The 17,466-nt window shown below is 47.9% G+C and overlaps 1 protein-coding gene across 1 annotated transcript in view; it reads right to left on the reverse strand.

Annotated features, from left to right (window-relative positions):
• Nucleotides 1-17,466, reverse strand: part of sorcs3b (sortilin related VPS10 domain containing receptor 3b) — a 154,070-nt gene that overhangs the window by 65,123 nt on the left and 71,481 nt on the right. The window lies entirely within an intron of this gene.

Genomic DNA, 17,466 nt, shown 5'->3' on the forward strand with positions numbered 1-17,466 from the left:
CATTAACAAATTAAGGACATTCTGATTTTCAAGAGACATAAAATACCATATACTGTGCCGGTGAGCTGACATGCTTTAGCTCATTAACCACAAATCAGTTTTCCCTCGCATGGCTGCAGCTCTGAAGCATATTAGAGGTTTTCACATTGATTATTTACTATCAGAAAGCCTTTAGTTTCATTTCATTTACTTCAGGTATGGCATAAAAATCAATCGTGGTGGCTGACTTTATGCTAATGGGTTGTCACCATCATCAAGGTGGTTATGCTTTTGAGTCCATATCTGCCTTTTTGTAAAACCAGGTATCGCATGTGTCAGGATCTGCTCTGGCCCGGGGTTCATATCTGGGTTTTCCCCTTATTTTGGTCTAGGCTTCCACTGAGGTTTTACTTTTCATATTATTATACGTTATCATTTATGTCTTGGTTTGGTTTTGTTTGTTTCTTTGTGTAATGCTTTTGTTACCTCTGTTTATCATTTATTTATGGTTTAGTCATTCATTGCATTACCTAGTCCCTGGTTTTGATTTGTTTATCAATTTATTTCCTATTCTGTGAATAATTTGTTTTGTCATGTTTAGTGTATTCACTTTCCTCTATCACATCCTCTCGTTTTAGTTATTATCATTAGTTTTCTGGTTTTCCACTCTTTGGCCCGCTACCTTAGTTCTTAGTTTGCCCCTCTGTTTTGTTCATGTTTATTACAGTTAGTCATGTCACATTTTGTACCATTTGGTTTTCTGTCACTTAATTATCTTGCCCCAGTTGACTTTGCTTTTGTCTTACTGCACTCTCTTGCACTTCTTCCGTCTTCCAGGATTATACCCCCTTCCAGCACCTTCTGCACACCTGTTCCTCATTTCACTCCCTGATTCTTCCACTAGTATTTAAGCCCTCACAGTCTCTCTCCAGATTGTTGCATTTTTGCACTTTCCAGCCGCACTCCATTGTCCTGTTTTGCCTTGCTGTATTTCTGACCTTGCCTGTGTAATCCACCTCCGCCTCGTCTTATCCTTGAACTCTGCTCGTTTTTTGTCTTTGCCTCTGCCTCAGTTCTGTGAACTCCCGATGCCGTGTATTTGGAACTTTGCTTGTTTTTTGGACTCTGCCTCAGCTTGCAATGTGTGAATTCCAAGAGATTTGATCCGATTTGGACCAGTCTTGGTGGTATGATTGACGATCTGCCAAGGTCAAACTTTTTTGATTTTTATGGGAAAAACGAAGGTTAAAAGTCAAGGTCACAGACCAAGGTCGAAGTTTTGGTCCAGTGCTTATTTATAGGGTACATTTAGAATGGCAATTTTGAGAAAATGAAGCATAGTGTCAGTTCTACCAGAGGACTCACTATTTAGTGTCTCTCACAATCAATTGTCTAGAGCCATGCACGCAATCACAAGCAGATCACAACCAGAAACCAATAACATGTGGGTACGCCCGTTAAAAGCTTCCCTCTCTGCCTTACCTCCCGCTGTTTTTCAGTTATCTGCTAGACATTCCCTCTACCTCCCCGTCGTCACCAGCTGGCTCCTGTTTATTATAGGGGGATGGGCTCAACCCCTGTCTATCGGCAGGATTCAAGATCATCTTAGCCACCCCACTGCCAAGACAGGGACTGAGGCCAAATCAAAATTACAACTCTGTATCCTCCTCTGTAATAAATATCTTCCTTTAACCTGTTGAGTCTTCTGGTAGAACTGGTTAAAGATATACCTGTCATTACTATAAACATTAATATGAAGTCATATATCATTTTTCTATTAGCCACATGACATTTGACCTTGGCTGACCTTGAAAGGTCAAATTCAAGAGTCATACCTGTTCAACTCAATCAAACGTCAACACAACAGAGAACCATATATAATGCCATCACAGAAACGCTAAGGATGAGTTTGCGTTAATTAGTGTCAAGCATGTAACATGCAGTTTCAGTTATATTACAGATCACTTTGTTGGTGTCCAAGAGGAAATGTCATGACCAAATCCATCATGTGTTTTTTTCCCAAAATACATGCACACACACACGCATGCATGTAAATTAATTAATGCAGCTGCACAAAGGAACTGAGTACAAAACTCCTTCCTTTTGGAACATCAGAGAAAGGTCTGAAATCTGAAAAACAAACAAACAAAAAAATCCCAAGTCACATACGTGACACACACTTGTGTATAATAACGAAGCAAACAGGGTTGTAGAGAGAAGGATGACAAAGAAGAGCTTCAAAAGCACACAACAACATCACTTTCACAAACACATTTTGCCTACTTTGCACTTCAGTTAATTTAGGTTTCTTAGTTGTCATGTACACAGTAAAAACAGGCAGTTACAGTGGCTTGCAAAAGTATTCAGCCCCTTGGTATTTCATGCATTTTAATTTGTTTATGGCATTTCAAATACAAAAAAGTAAATTGGGCTTCTCAATATAAAAATGTCAAAAATTATCTTCCTTAGACTCAAACTGAAAGTAAATCTCTGCAACTTGATATAAATTAATTAAAAATATAAAAGCCAAGATGATGGGTTGCATAAGTAATTAGCCCCTTTGGTATAATACCTGTAAATGATCAGTTTTATTGCCAGTTTTCTTCAGACAAGTCAGGGGATGGATACATGAACATTTCCACAATCTGTGTGGAGTAGACAGCTTTCAAAAAGTGAGTGACTGTGCAAGAAAGAGGAGAGTGAGGACAGACACCCAGACAATCCAGAAGAGGTTACAGGCTTCTGTGGCTGTGATTGGAGAAATTGTGCATAGTGCATGTTTTGCATTTTGTATCCCCAGCTATACAGCTTCATGATGAAGCGGTACAGAGGAGGGTTTACTTTCACCAAAACATCAAATCTAGGCTTGCATCTCAGATGTACCTTCTGGCAAATGGTAGCTGAACTTTGAGGTCTTCTTCTTCATAAAACCTTTAATAAAAAATAAATGCTGCGACTGTTTCGTGCACGCAGCAACACAGTGCGAGCAGCTGCAGGATGTATAGCCACATTGCGCAGCTGCTGTGAAAAAAAATATATGCCACCCACGGGATTCTAACCTGCAATTTCCAAAAGCTCTGATTGCCAGCCGGAAATGTTACCACTGACCTACCGTCATTGTCTTATAAAAGCTGTGGAAAAATGCCTGATATCAAGAAGGACTTGGATGTATAAAAAAACATACAACCACACACCATTTAAAAAATACAATGGACAATACATGGACCCTTCTTAAACAGAGGGTCCATTGTCCCTCTGTTTAAGAAGGGGGACTGGAGGGTGTGTTCCAAGTATAGGGGGATCACACTCCTCAGCCTACCCGGTAAGGTCTATTCCAGAGTACTGGAGAGGAGAATTCGACCGATAGTTGAACCTCGGATTCAGGAAGAGCAGTGTGGTTTTTGTCCTGGTCGCAGCACACTGGACCAGCTCTACACCCTCCATTGGGTGCTCAAGGGTTCTTGGGTGTTCGCCCAACCAGTCCACATGTGCTTTGTGGATCTGGAGAAGGTGTTCAACCGTGTCCCTCGAGGCACCCTGTGGGGGTACTCCGGGAGTACAGGGTCCTTTGCTAAGGGCTATCCGGTCCCTGTACGACCGCAGCAGGAGCTTGCTTCACATTGCCTGTAGTAAGTCAAACCTGTTTCCAGTGCACATTGACCTCCGCCAGGGCTGCCCTTTGTCACCGGTTCTGTTAATTACCTTTATGGACAGAATTTCTAGGCGCAGCCAGGGTGTAGAGGGGGTCTGGTTTGGGAACCACAGAATCTCATCTCTGCTGTTGGCGGATGATGTGGTTCTGTTGGCTTCGTCAAATCAGGACCTTCACTGTGCACTGGGGTGGTTTGCAGCCATGTGTGAAGCGTCCAGGATGAAAATCAGCACCTCCAAATCCGAGGCCATGGTTATTAACCGGAAATTGGTGCCTTGCCCTCTTCAGGTCGGTGGAGTGTCCTTGCCTCAAGTGGGGGAGTTTAAGTATCTCAGGGTCTTCTTCACAAGCGAGGGACGGATGGAGTGTGAGATCAACAGACGGATCGGTGCAGCATCTGCAGTGATGCGGTCGCTGTATTGGACCGTCGTGGTGAAGAGAGAGCTGAGCAGGGGGGGCAAAGCTCTCGATTTACCGATCAATCTACGTTCCGACCCTCACTTATGGTCAAGAGATGTCGGAATCGAGCCGCTACTCCTCCATGTTGAAAGGAGCCATCTGAGGTGGCTCAGGCATCTTTTCCGGATGCCCCCTGGACACCTCGCTGGAGAGGTGTCCTGGGCATGTCCCATCGGGAGGAGGCACCGAGGAAGACCCACGACACGCTGGAGGGACTACATCTCTCAGCTGGGGTTCCCCCTGGAGGAGCTGGGGGAGGTGTGTGTGGATCGGGAGGTCTGGGAGGCTTTGCTTTGCTGTTTGCAAAGCCACACTCGTGGGGGCACTAGACAAATTTCACATCCAGCTCGAAAGTGATTGTCTGCTGACTGTTTCCGTGCTAATAGCATGAATGGCCACACATTCTGTAAGTAACATGCGAGTGGTGTTAGATGTTCATGTGTGTCAGCTGGAATTTGGCCAACACCTGCTGCGAGAGGGTTCGATGGGGCTCTCACAGCTCTGTCTTTCAGCCGCTGGACTGCGTAAATAGTCATAGCAACAGATGTACGATGTGTTGGAGGCAGCTACGATTTTACACAATATTGCATACATGTTCCTGCATTCCTGCTTCATGTGCACTTTATGTGCAATTCGACCACATTTGTACTATGTGTGAAGGGGCCCTAAATAAAGTATGTGTAGTTTAGTCCCCACCTGACTGGAAAATCACTAAGGGCCCTTGGGCAAGGCCTTTAATCCCCTATTGCTCCCGGTGTGTAGTGAGCGCCTTGTATGGCAGCACCCTCACATCGGGGTGAATGTGAGGCATAATTGTAAAGTGCTTTGAGCGTCTGATGCAGATGGAAAAGCGCTATATAAATGCAGTTCATTTACTATTTATAGAGGATGTGCAGATTTGTAGTTTATGCAGTATTAGCAATTTTGTGCAATATTGTGTAGTTTTAAGCAACATTTCCTGCTGTGCGGGAGTCGTAAGATGCATGGATGCATAAATAGTGAACAGAGCTATTATAATAAATACTTAGAGGATGACAATAATAATGATGAGGAGAAGAATGACAGTGTAATAACAGTCATTCAAGTGGTGCAGGAGTCAGTGTGTAAGAGAGTTATTGAGAAGCCTAATGGCCTGTGGGTAGAAGCTGTTTGCCAGCCTAGTAGTCCTGGACTTCAAACTCCCGTAGCGTCTGCCTGATGGTAGGAGTGTGAAGAGTGAGTGTTGGGGTTGTGCACTGTCCCTGATGAAGTTGTGTGTCCTACGTAGGACTCTGGTTTGGTAAATTTCCTGCAGTGAGGGGAAGGCTGCCCCAAAGATGTACTGTGAGGTCTTAATGACATGTTGGAAAGCCTTCCTGTGCAATTACCATACCAGACTGTAATGGTAGTGGTGAGGACACGCTCAATCGTACACCTGTAGAAGTTGCTAAGAATTTTGGCTGACATGGCTAATTTTCGGAGTCTTCAGAAGGTACAGTCTTTGTTGGGACTTCTTGATAATCTGTCGGATGTTGTATGACTAGGTGAGATCATCACTAATGTGAGTGCTGAGGAATTTGAAGGTTTTCACCCTCTCCACCTCTGTCTCATCAATGTATAGTGGTGTGTGCAGCTCTCCACTCCTCCTTGGATCAATAACCATTTTTTTGGTCTTGTCTGCATTGAGGTAAAGATTATTGTCACAACACCAGGGTACCAGATTCACCACCTCTCTTCTGTATGCTGTCTCATCCCCTCTAGTGATCAGACTGATGACTGTAGTGTCATATACAAAGTTAATGATGCTGGTGTTGTTCTGGGAGGCTTCATAGTCATATGTGAAGAGTGTGTAGAACAGGGGGCTCAGCACATGGCCCTGGGGAGTCCCCATGCTCATAGTTCTTGTGCTAGATGTGTTTCGCTGACTAGGGTGTGCCTGTTAGAAGCTTCAGCACCCAGTTACAGAGAGAGGGTGTCAGTCCAAGCATGAGGAGCTTATCTGTGAATTTGTGGGAGATCACTGTGTTGAATGCTGAGTTGTAGTCGATAAACAGCATTCTGAGATATGTGTCCCTGCCCTCTAAGTGCGTGAGAGCTGTATGGATGGTGGCATTAACTGCATAATCACGGGATTGGTTTTGGCAATATGCAAACTATAGGGGGTCTACGGTGTTTGGGATGTTTTTTTAATGTGGGTCATGACTATCCTTTCAAAGAACTTCATTATGATTGGAGTGAGTGCTATGGGAAGATAGTCATTTAAGCAGGTGACAGTGCTTCTCTTGGGGATGGGCACTATGGTGGTGGACTCAAAACATGTGGGTACAGAGGTTTGTGCAAGGGACAGATTGAATATGTCAGCAAACACATCAGCTGGCTCTGATGACCAAACCCTGAGTGTCAGCTGCTTTCCGTGGATTTCTATTGCTCAGAACCCTGTGCACATCTGCCGATGTCACCATGAGTGTTGAGTCCTATATGCTCTTCTTGCCCAACATCCTTCCCTGCTGATCAGTATCTTGGGCCTCAAAGTGAGAGAACTCGTTCAGCTCATCAGGTAATGTGGCTTGGCTGGAAGTGACTCCGCTGCTCCTCTCCCGGAAGTCTGTGATGTGTTGGAGTCCTTCCGACGTGTGGAGGGTCAGAGGTAAAGTAGTACCTCCTCCAACTTCAGTCTATATTGTCTCTTCGACTCTCTGATGGTTCTGCTCAGGTCATATCTGGCCTTTTTATCGTCCTCAGCCTTTCCAAAATGTAGTCTTGGGGCAGCCTTATAGGCACTTTTCACATTGCTGTAGACTTGGTCTAGGACATTATTTTCTCTCGCTTATGTGCTGATAATACTTAGGGAGAACAGTCCTGAGGTTGCAGTGGTTAAAATCCCTGGCTATGATGAATACAGTGTCAGGGTGTTTAGCCTCTTGTTTGCTAATGATGGCCTATTGTGCTAGCGGTGTTAGCTCATGGTGGCATGTAAACAGCTGTTATAAACACAGCGTTAAACTCACGAGCAGTGTTGCCACAGTTACTTTGAAAAAGTAATCCAATTACTGATTACTGATTACTCCTTGAAAAAGTAACTTAGTTACTTTACTGATTACTCAATTGTAAAAGTAACTAAGTTAGATTACTAGTTACTTTTTTAGTTACTTTCCCCAGCTGCCGACAACAACCCACGTCAACATGACAATGATACCTGTTTTGCCAAAACTCACTTTATAGTCACCCTTTCTTGACTTCAATGAAAATAAATACTTGTTTTATAAAAAGTAAAATAAAGACCTCTTTCTTGACCTCATATTTAACTGTTGACAGCACTGTAACAGTAAAACTTGCAATTTCAAACCTACATTGTTTATAAATGTAACTATTAAATTCTAACATTTTTCTAACATTTAAATTCTCTAAACATTTTACTTGTCGAAATTATTATTATTTTAAGCAGTATTAGTAGTTGTAGTAAAAAACGGCTTCAAAACTGGACCTTTAATCTAGGGGTGTTGTGAGGGGGGCACATCCTTGCCCCACACCCCCATTCCATCTGGATTCGCCCCTGCTTTGGCGTTTGAGCACAAAGAATGGATAACATTTATTTATGCAGAAAACATGACCAGATTTACAGGTAGGAAAGTTTTATTGCGTTTTCACATCATGTGGTCCTCAGAAAGAGAGTTTAGGTGCATTTGAGTGGAAAATAGTGTTAGTTGTTGACGTGTCGCGGAGGATCAGCTGTTTTTAACGAGACGATACGGAGCAGCTCAGCTCAGAATTCTAAATAAAGGAGGGAAAAAAGTATAAAAATGTCTTTGTAAAGCTCAGTGCAGGTGTGCTGATCACCGCGCTTTAAGAGGTGAGGACGAGTCGAGCAGCTGCAAAAAAACGCGGATGAAAAGCTCACAGCTCACTTAAAGTGGGCAGTTCAGTCGAACCCCGACCTCCTGCCCACAGACCAAGTTTAATGCTGCTATCGACCCACAATGAAAAATAATAGTAACGCACAGTGACATGAAGAAGTAACTTTAATCTGATTACTGATTTGGAAAGATTAACGCGTTAGATTACTTGTTACTAAAAAAAGTGGTCAGATTAGAGTAACGCGTTACTAAGTAACGCGTTACTAAGTAACGCGTTACCGGCATCACTGCTCACGAGGCAGGTAGAAAGGCCTGTACTTCACCATCAACAGTCTATTGTCCGGTCAACGGTTGCCTGTCTCATCGAAGTTCAAACTATTTGCACACTCATTTCCAAGAACTACTGGCACAAACTGAAAACACTGGCTGTCTGCAAGGTACGGAGTGAGTCCAAGAATTTCAGATATGAAAATGCTCAGCTGTGTAACATAAACATGAGTTGTGTGAGTCGTTATAACACGTGTGATCCTTGAATATTAAGCAGTGATATTTCTACACTGAAGAAGATGGTGGCCTCTGTTTTCCACTCAGGGTAAAGGATCACACAGAGCAATACATGTGTCCTTGCTAGTTTCCACCTGATGCATTCATCATTTTCATGAATCATCTCCACATTTGAATTTCATCTCCAATCGTCTCCAATTGAAATTTACTTACACTCATTGTACATTTGTGCATAAATGTCGCCCCCCCCCCCCACTTTAACAGGAGAATATCTCACTAAAAGTCCAAATTTTAAATGTTCAGTTGTTAATTAAAAAAGGACCCCCCCCCACCCCCCAGAAAAACCCCATACATTAAATCTCATATAGAATTGTATTTTATTCCACCACCAGGGGTCACAGCTGACTCTGGTTGTTTGTTGGACTCTCAACAGTTTTATACATAACTAATTTCAATAAAAGTTGATGGAGGGGTGTGACATGGGCCAAGGACGATCCAGATCAAGAGGTAGAACAAAGAACAGCAGTCACAATCAAAGATTAACATCAGGATCCAATGCCAGTGATCAGGTTCAAATGTCAGTGTCTGGGATCAAATTTCAACATCTGAATTAGATGATCACAATGAAAGGTTGAAAACATGATCAGAAATCATGAATGAATGATCAGGATAAAAAAACACAACCAACATCAAAGGTCAGCAAACAGAAACAATGCTGAGTGTAATGTGACAGGGAGGAGGGTAACTACCTCCACATCTGTGGCCATGGTCCTCTTTCAGAAAAGGTTGGATTGTCCGCTCTGGGTCAGGAGAGTTATTGCCTCAAGTGGAAGAGTTCAATCATCTTGGGAGTCTTGTTCATGAGTGGGTGCAAGACAAACAGAATGGGCAACATCTGAGACTCTGTCGATGCTGTACCAGACCATTGTGGTGAAGGAAGAACTGAGGCAGAAGGTAAGACTCTCATTTTACCAGTCAGTTTACTCTTCTTTCGTCATGACCAAAAGAACAAAGTCACGGACATATGGCAGAAATTAGCTTCCTCTTTCAACGATCTGGCCTTACACTCATAGACAGGGTGAGAAGCTCATATATCTGGACCTTGGAGTAGAGCCACTACTTCTCCACATTGAAAAGAGTTAGCTGAGGTGGTGTGAGTATCTGGAGAGGACACCCCTTAGTTGTCTCCCCAGAGAGCTCTTGCAGGCATGTCCAACTGGGAAGAGGCCACTGGGGAAGACCCAGGACATGGCAGAGGGATTATTATTTCCCAGCTAGCTGGGAACACCTTAGGATCCCCTGGGAAGAGTTAGAGGACTTGGCCAAGGATAGGGAAGTGTGAGTTAAGCTGCTTGGTCTACTGCTACTGGCCACGGAATGTGGCAGAGTATAGTGGCAGAAATGGAATAAATGAATGAATGGATGAAAGAATCAGGCTTATAAAACTGTTCATACACACACCTAAAAGCAAAATCCTCTTTAGAGATCACACACTACCTGGAATTGTGTGCACATGGATCTGACTTGCGTATATCCCACCACAAATGGTCAATGCAAAACACCTCATGAATAGTCAAACATACACATGAAGCCTGAAATGTTTACTTAGAGGAACAGCAGGAAAATAAATGTTCCTGAAACAGAAATCGAGGTACTTGTGTATATTTGCAGTAGTGAGATGACAAAACAATAAAGACAGCGAGTAGCAACACTAGAGTCCTCAAGTAGTGTTGTCCCAAACATTTGTAATGAACACTCTCTCATGGTGCACCATGTTTGTTTTTCATTTTGAAATCACAATAATTCTGGACATAACTCTAACAAGCTTGAACAAACTCACCACAAGAACCAGCAAAAAACTTTTCAAATAACAGAACAGTAAACAATTATTTATCATTATAATTGTCTGAGAATCATTTGCACTGCTGTGAAGTCATCACACTGCTCCATTTACTGAGATAAAATCTCTCCTACTGAAATTTGAGCAGCCACACGAATGTGGGCCCTTTTTGAAATTAAGATTGCAGGTGAGAAACTATTTGCATCATACCAGTAGCATCAGGCACTTCACACTTTGTCCAAATAATCACAAAAATCCAGTCATGTCCAACACTAATATAGTTACATTTCAGCAGCTGCGGCTCAAGACAGCGCTGATGAAATATTAAATGTGGTTTAAGATCTGAGTTGTCTTATATATTTAGCAATTAATAAGTCATTATGGAATACCTATGGCTCACTATCACAAATAAAATGCTATTTTTTTTTATTTATGGTGAAATGCACATGTAATATGTATTATGAAGTGGAATTAAATGTTTGGGTTATGACTCACTTACGGAGCCCTGGAAGTGTCATTGCAAAATGTTTTGCATGTGGAGAGAATGTGTGCACATTTTATTGTATTGTGTGCATGTTTTGTTATATTGTGCGCACGTTTTGTTATGTTGTGCACACGTTTTGTTATGCTGTGCACACGTTTTAAGCATTGTTTGAGTAAAACAAAGGCAGGATCTACTTAAATGTGGCCACGATTTGTAAAACGTGCACTCAATTATTCAATATTGTCTTGACACATAAATGTTGACTATTAGTCAACAAACCAGCAGACAGTGTGATACATTTCCCCATTCGAAACGGATCTGGTCAGGGTATATCATCATGGTTTGGGCGCACATGGACATATAGAGAACTCCAGCTACCCAGCATGACATCATCTGGAGGATGACGCCATGAAAAAGGATGCTGAGGGCGAAGCGTCTTCCCTTCGTGAGGATGACAATTTAGGTCATATTATGGAATTCATTTTGAATGAAAGGAAAACGTGTGCTCGTTAATTAATTCGAGGACTCAATTAAAGGAAATGTGCGCACGAATTATCACGGCCATTAAAATGTGGACACGAATTATCACGGCCAGGAAAACGTGAGCACGTTTTATTCATTTGAGAGCACGTTTTATTAATTCATCGGCTCAATGAAAGGAAAATGTGCGCACAAATGATCATGGCCAGAAAAAAATATCACTTTAAGTGACCTCTCCCGGGTTCAGTACTCGCTAGCACAAGGCACCATTATTGTTGTGAAAGTGTAGGAACACGGACCCACAACAGGGGGCGCAATGAACGGACAATGGAGGAAGGTGAATAACAAGGTTTACTATTGTGAAACGAGCACAATAAATACAACAATCACAATTTGGGGTCGAATCCGCTGGTGTCGTGTGGGCAGGCTCGAAGGTAGGAGACGTCCGTCTCAGTCGAACCGGAACCACCCAGATCTCCTCTGCCACCGAACCCTGGAAATACTGGAACCGCCAAGTCCCGAATTCCCAGGTGGCCACTGCCTCCGCTCGTCGGATCCGGTACTGCTGGCGGGAGAGAGCAACAACACACAGGTGTGGATGCGACCGCACCCAGTAACAGAGAGGGGAGAAGCCGCCTCCACCTCTTGTCAATGTACAGCAGGAAGGTGAGTACTTATCCAAGCAATGAAGCTACCAGTAGTCAACAGTCCTGAAAAGGTTTAACAAGTTTAGCTGGTTGTTCAGAATGTAAATGCAGAGAATATTACCTCAGTCTTAGGCGATATCTCGGCACTGAGGTGGAGACGCCGTCCTCCTGATATACCTCTGTGCTGAGTGGAACAGCTGTGTCTGGTGATGGGTGACAGCAGTCACCCAGGCTACTCCCATAAGGCGGCAGCGCCCTCTGGTGCCTGGAGCCCGCACTCCAGGCAGGGCGCCCTCTGGTGGTGGTGGGCCAGCAGTACCTCCTCTTCAGCGGCCCACACAACAGGACCCCCCCCTCAATGGGCGCCTCCTGGCGCACGACCGGGCTTGTCCGGATGGCGACGGTAGAAGTCGGCCAGGAGGGCCGGGTCCAGGATGAAGCCCTTCTTCACCCAGGAGCGCTCCTCGGGTCCGTACCCCTCCCAGTCCACCAGATACTGAAAACCCCGGCCCATCCGACGGACATCAAGGAGCCGGCGGACAGTCCAAGCCGGCGCTCCGTCGATGATCCGGGCAGGAGGCGGCGCCGGACCCGGGGTGCAGAGGGGTGAGGTGTGAAGGGGCTTGATCCGGGAAACATGAAAAACTGGATGGATCCGCAGTGAGGCCGGAAGCTGGAGCCTCACTGCGGCGGGGTTGATGACCTTGAGGATCTTATAAGGTCCGATGTACCGTTCTTGGAGTTTCGGTGAGTCAACCTGTAGAGGAATGTCCTTGGTGGACAACCAGACCTCCTGCCCAGGACGATACTTGGGGGCCGGGGCTCGCCGCCGGTCTGCATGTTTCTTCGCCCTCGTCCGGGCCTGCAACAAGGCAGAGCGGGCGGCACGCCACACCCGACGGCACTTCCGTAGGTGGGCCTGGACCGAGGGCACACCGACCTCTCCCTCAACCACCGGAAACAAGGGGGGCTGATACCCCAAGCACACCTCAAACGGGGAGAGGCCGGTGGCTGATGACACTTGGCTGTTGTGGGCGTACTCGATCCAGGCCAGGTGGGTACTCCAGGCCGTCGGGTGCGCGGCTGTCACACAGCGAAGTGTCTGCTCCAGTTCCTGATTCGCCCGCTCTGCCTGCCCGTTGGTCTGGGGGTGGTACCCAGACGAGAGGCTGACCGTGGCCCCCAGTTCCCGGCAGAAGCTCCTCCAGACATGTGAGGTGAACTGGGGACCGCGATCGGAGACGATGTCTGATGGTATGCCATGCAGACGGACGACGTGGTGGAACAGGAGGTCCGCTGTCTCCTGGGCCGTTGGGAGCTTCGGGAGGGCCACGAAGTGGGCCGCCTTGGAGAAACGGTCCACTATCGTGAAGACGACGGTGTTTCCCTGGGACGGCGGGAGACCCGTGACGAAGTCCAGACCGATGTGGGACCAGGGGCGATGAGGCACGGGCAGTGGCTGTAGCTGCCCTGAGGTCTTTCTGTGGTCGGCCTTGCCCCTGGCGCAGGTGGTACAGGCCTGGACGTAGTCCCGGACGTCGGCCTCCAGGGATGCCCACCAGAAGCGTTGCCGGACGACTGTCACGGTCCTACGCACCCCTGGGTGACAGGAGAGCTTCGAACCGTGACAGAAGTCCAGGACTGCAGCCCTAGCCTCTGGTGGGACGTATAGTCTGTTCTTTGGTCCGTTTCCGGGGTCCGGGACACGGGTCAGGGCCTCCCGGACGGTCTTCTCCACGTCCCAGGTGAGGGCGGCCATGATAGCGGACTCCGGGATGATGGGATCCGGGGGATCCGACGGTTCCGTTTTGACTTCGTCTTCGTGCACCCGGGACAATGCATCCGACCTCTGATTCTTGGTCCCGGGACGGTAGGTAATCCGGAAGTCAAAACGGCCAAAGAACAGTGACCAGCGGGCTTGCCTGGGGTTCAGCCGCTTGGCGGTCCTGATATACTCCAGGTTCTGATGGTCAGTGAAAACCGTGAATGGCACGGCTGTTCCCTCCAACAGATGTCTCCACTCTTCAAGGGCCTCTTTCACAGCAAGGAGTTCCCGATTGCCGACGTCATAGTTCCGTTCAGCGGGGGTCAACCTGCGAGAAAAATAGGCACACGGGTGAAGGACCCTATCGGTCTTCCCGCTCTGGGAGAGCACCGCTCCTATCCCTGAGTCCGAGGCATCCACTTCAACCACTAACTGGCGGCTAGAATCGGGCTGCACCAGAACTGGTGCAGACGAGAAGCGCCGTTTCAACTCCTTGAACGCGGCTTCGCACCGATCCGACCAGGTGAAGGGGACTTTTGGTGAGGTCAGGGCTGTCAGGGGGCTAACTACCTGACTATAGCCCTTAATGAACCTCCTGTAGAAATTAGCAAAACCGAGGAACTGTTGCAGCTTCCTACGGCTTGTAGGTTGGGGCCAATCTCTCACCGCCGCAACCTTGGCCGGATCAGGGGCGACGGAGTTAGAGGAGATGATAAACCCCAAGAAGGACAAAGAAGTGCGGTGGAATTCACACTTCTCGCCCTTCACAAACAGGCGGTTCTCCAACAACCGCTGCAGAACCTGACGGACATGCCGGACATGAGTCTCAGGATCCGGGGAAAAGATGAGTATATCGTCCAGATACACGAAGACGAACCGGTGCAGGAAGTCCCGCAGGACATCATTTACCAACGCTTGGAAGGTCGCGGGAGCATTAGTGAGACCGAACGGCATGACCAGGTACTCAAAATGGCCCAACGGGGTGTTAAATGCCGTCTTCCATTCGTCTCCCTTCCGGATCCGAACCAAATGATACGCATTCCTAAGATCAAGTTTGGTGAAGATATTGGCTCCATGCAAGGGGGTGAACACTGAATCCAACAGGGGCAACGGGTATCGATTGCGAACCGTGAGTTCGTTCAACCCCCTATAATCAATGCATGGACGAAGCCCGCCATCCTTTTTACCCACAAAAAAGAAACCAGCACCCATCGGAGAGGTGGAATTCCGGATCAACCCGGCAGCTAATGAGTCCCGGATGTAGGTCTCCATTGATTCACGCTCCGGCCGTGAGAGGTTGTACAGCCTACTGGACGGGAACTCACTGCCTGGAACCAAATCAATGGCACAATCATACGGGCGGTGGGGAGGAAGCGTGAGAGCCAGATCCTTGCTGAACACGTCAGCGAGGTCATGGTACTCCGCCGGCACCGCCTTCAGATTGGGCGGGACTCGGACCTCCTCCTTAGCTTGGGAGCCGGGAGGAACCGAGGAACCTAGACACTCCCGATGGCAGGTTTCGCTCCACTGAACCACTACCCCGGACGGCCAATCGATCCGGGGATTGTGCTTTAGCATCCATGGAAACCCCAAAACCACACGGGAGGTGGCCTGAGTCACAAAGAACTCGATCACCTCCCGGTGGTTACCTGACACCACCAGAGTTACTGGAGGTGTCTTATGCGTGATTGGTGGGAGTAGGGAGCCATCTAGTGCCCGAACCTGCACAGGCGAGGTAAGAGCCACCAGAGGGAGCCCTATCTCCCTGGCCCATCTACTGTCAAGCAGATTCCCCTCAGAGCCCGTGTCCACCAGTGCTGGGGCCTTCAGGGTTGAATCCTCAAACAGGATCGTAACTGGGAGTCGTGTAGCAATGTGGGTGTGTCCCACGTGAATGTTTTGGCCCACCCCTGGCCCAGTCTCTAGGGGCGGGCGTTGGAGTTTAACCGCTCGGGGCAGTCGTTTGCGAGATGCTCACTCGAGCCACAAACATAACAAGCTCCGTGGGCCCGCCTCCTTTGTGCTCCAGGTGCCCTAAATGTTGCCCTGCTCGTGTCCATAGCTTCGTCAGCAGGGGGAGCCATAGGCGCACGGAGCGCAGGAACAGAAGAGCGTGGGGAGGGCGGAGCTCGATCGGACCCGGAAGGGAGAGGGATGACGCGTGCCTGGCCACGCCCTTCGCCTCGTTCCCGACGGCGTTCTTCTAACCGGTTGTCGAGTCGTATGACTAGATCGATGAGCCCATCTAAATCCCGCGGTTCGTCCTTAGCCACCAGGTGCTCTTTTAGGACCAGTGACAGTCCGTTTACAAAGGCAGCGTGGAGGGCAGTGCTATTCCAGCCGGATCTCGCCGCCGCGATGCGGAAGGCGACTGCATAAGCAGCTGCGCTCCGACGCCCCTGTCTTATTGACAGTAGTGCGGTTGAAGCGGACTCTCCTCTGTTGGGATGATCGAACACTGTTCTGAGCTCCCGTACAAACCCATCGTATGTATGAAGGAGCCGTGAGTTCTGCTCCCAGAGCGCTGTAGCCCAAGCACGTGCCTCCCCGCGAAGCAGATTTATCACATAAGCTACTTTGCTAGCATCAGTCGCGTACATCACGGGACGCTGTGCGAAGACGAGCGAACACTGCATCAGAAAATCCGCGCACGTCTCCACACAGCCTCCGTACGGCTCTGGAGGGCTTATGTATGCTTCTGGGGACGGAGGAAGGGACCGTTGAACGACCAGTGGAACGTCACTTTCACGCGCAGGGTCCTCGGGAGGGAGAGCCGCAGCGGCGCCCGAAGGGCGCGCCTCCACTTGTGCGGCGAGAGCCTCCACCCTGCGGTTTAGGAGAACGTGCTGCTCGGTCATTAAATCGATCAGAGAGGTGAAAGCGGTGAGGATCCGCTGCAACTCACCGATTACCCCTCCCGAAGCCTCCGACGCGCCTTGGTCTTCCATTGGCCGTTCAACAGCCGGTTGACGCCCCTCGGGGTCCATGACGCTGGCCGAGATATCCTGTTGTGAAAGTGTAGGAACACGGACCCACAACAGGGGGCGCAATGAACGGACAATGGAGGAAGGTGAATAACAAGGTTTACTATTGTGAAACGAGCACAATAAATACAACAATCACAATTTGGGGTCGAATCCGCTGGTGTCGTGTGGGCAGGCTCGAAGGTAGCAGACGTCCGTCTCAGTCGAACCGGAACCACCCAGATCTCCTCTGCCACCGAACCCTGGAAATACTGGAACCGCCAAGTCCCGAATTCCCAGGTGGCCACTGCCTCCGCTCGTCGGATCCGGTACTGCTGGCGGGAGAGAGCAACAACACACAGGTGTGGATGCGACCGCACCCAGTAACGGAGAGGGGAGAAGCCGCCTCCACCTCTTGTCAATGTACAGCAGGAAGGTGAGTACTTATCCAAGCAATGAAGCTACCAGTAGTCAACAGTCCTGAAAAGGTTTAACAAGTTTAGCTGGTTGTTCAGAATGTAAATGCAGAGAATATTACCTCAGTCTTAGGCGATATCTCGGCACTGAGGTGGAGACGCCGTCCTCCTGATATACCTCTGTGCTGAGTGGAACAGCTGTGTCTGGTGATGGGTGACAGCAGTCACCCAGGCTACTCCCATAAGGCGGCAGCGCCCTCTGGTGCCTGGAGCCCGCACTCCAGGCAGGGCGCCCTCTGGTGGTGGTGGGCCAGCAGTACCTCCTCTTCAGCGGCCCACACAACAATTATGTAAGGATTAAACAACTCGAAGCCGTGCATTATGCGGTTTGAATGCACGACGCATCGTGGTGTTTTAGACTCCACGTCGTGCATTCAAACCGTA

This window comes from Thalassophryne amazonica, chromosome 13, assembly GCF_902500255.1.
Source record: "Thalassophryne amazonica chromosome 13, fThaAma1.1, whole genome shotgun sequence".
NCBI classification, from domain to species: domain Eukaryota; kingdom Metazoa; phylum Chordata; class Actinopteri; order Batrachoidiformes; family Batrachoididae; genus Thalassophryne; species Thalassophryne amazonica.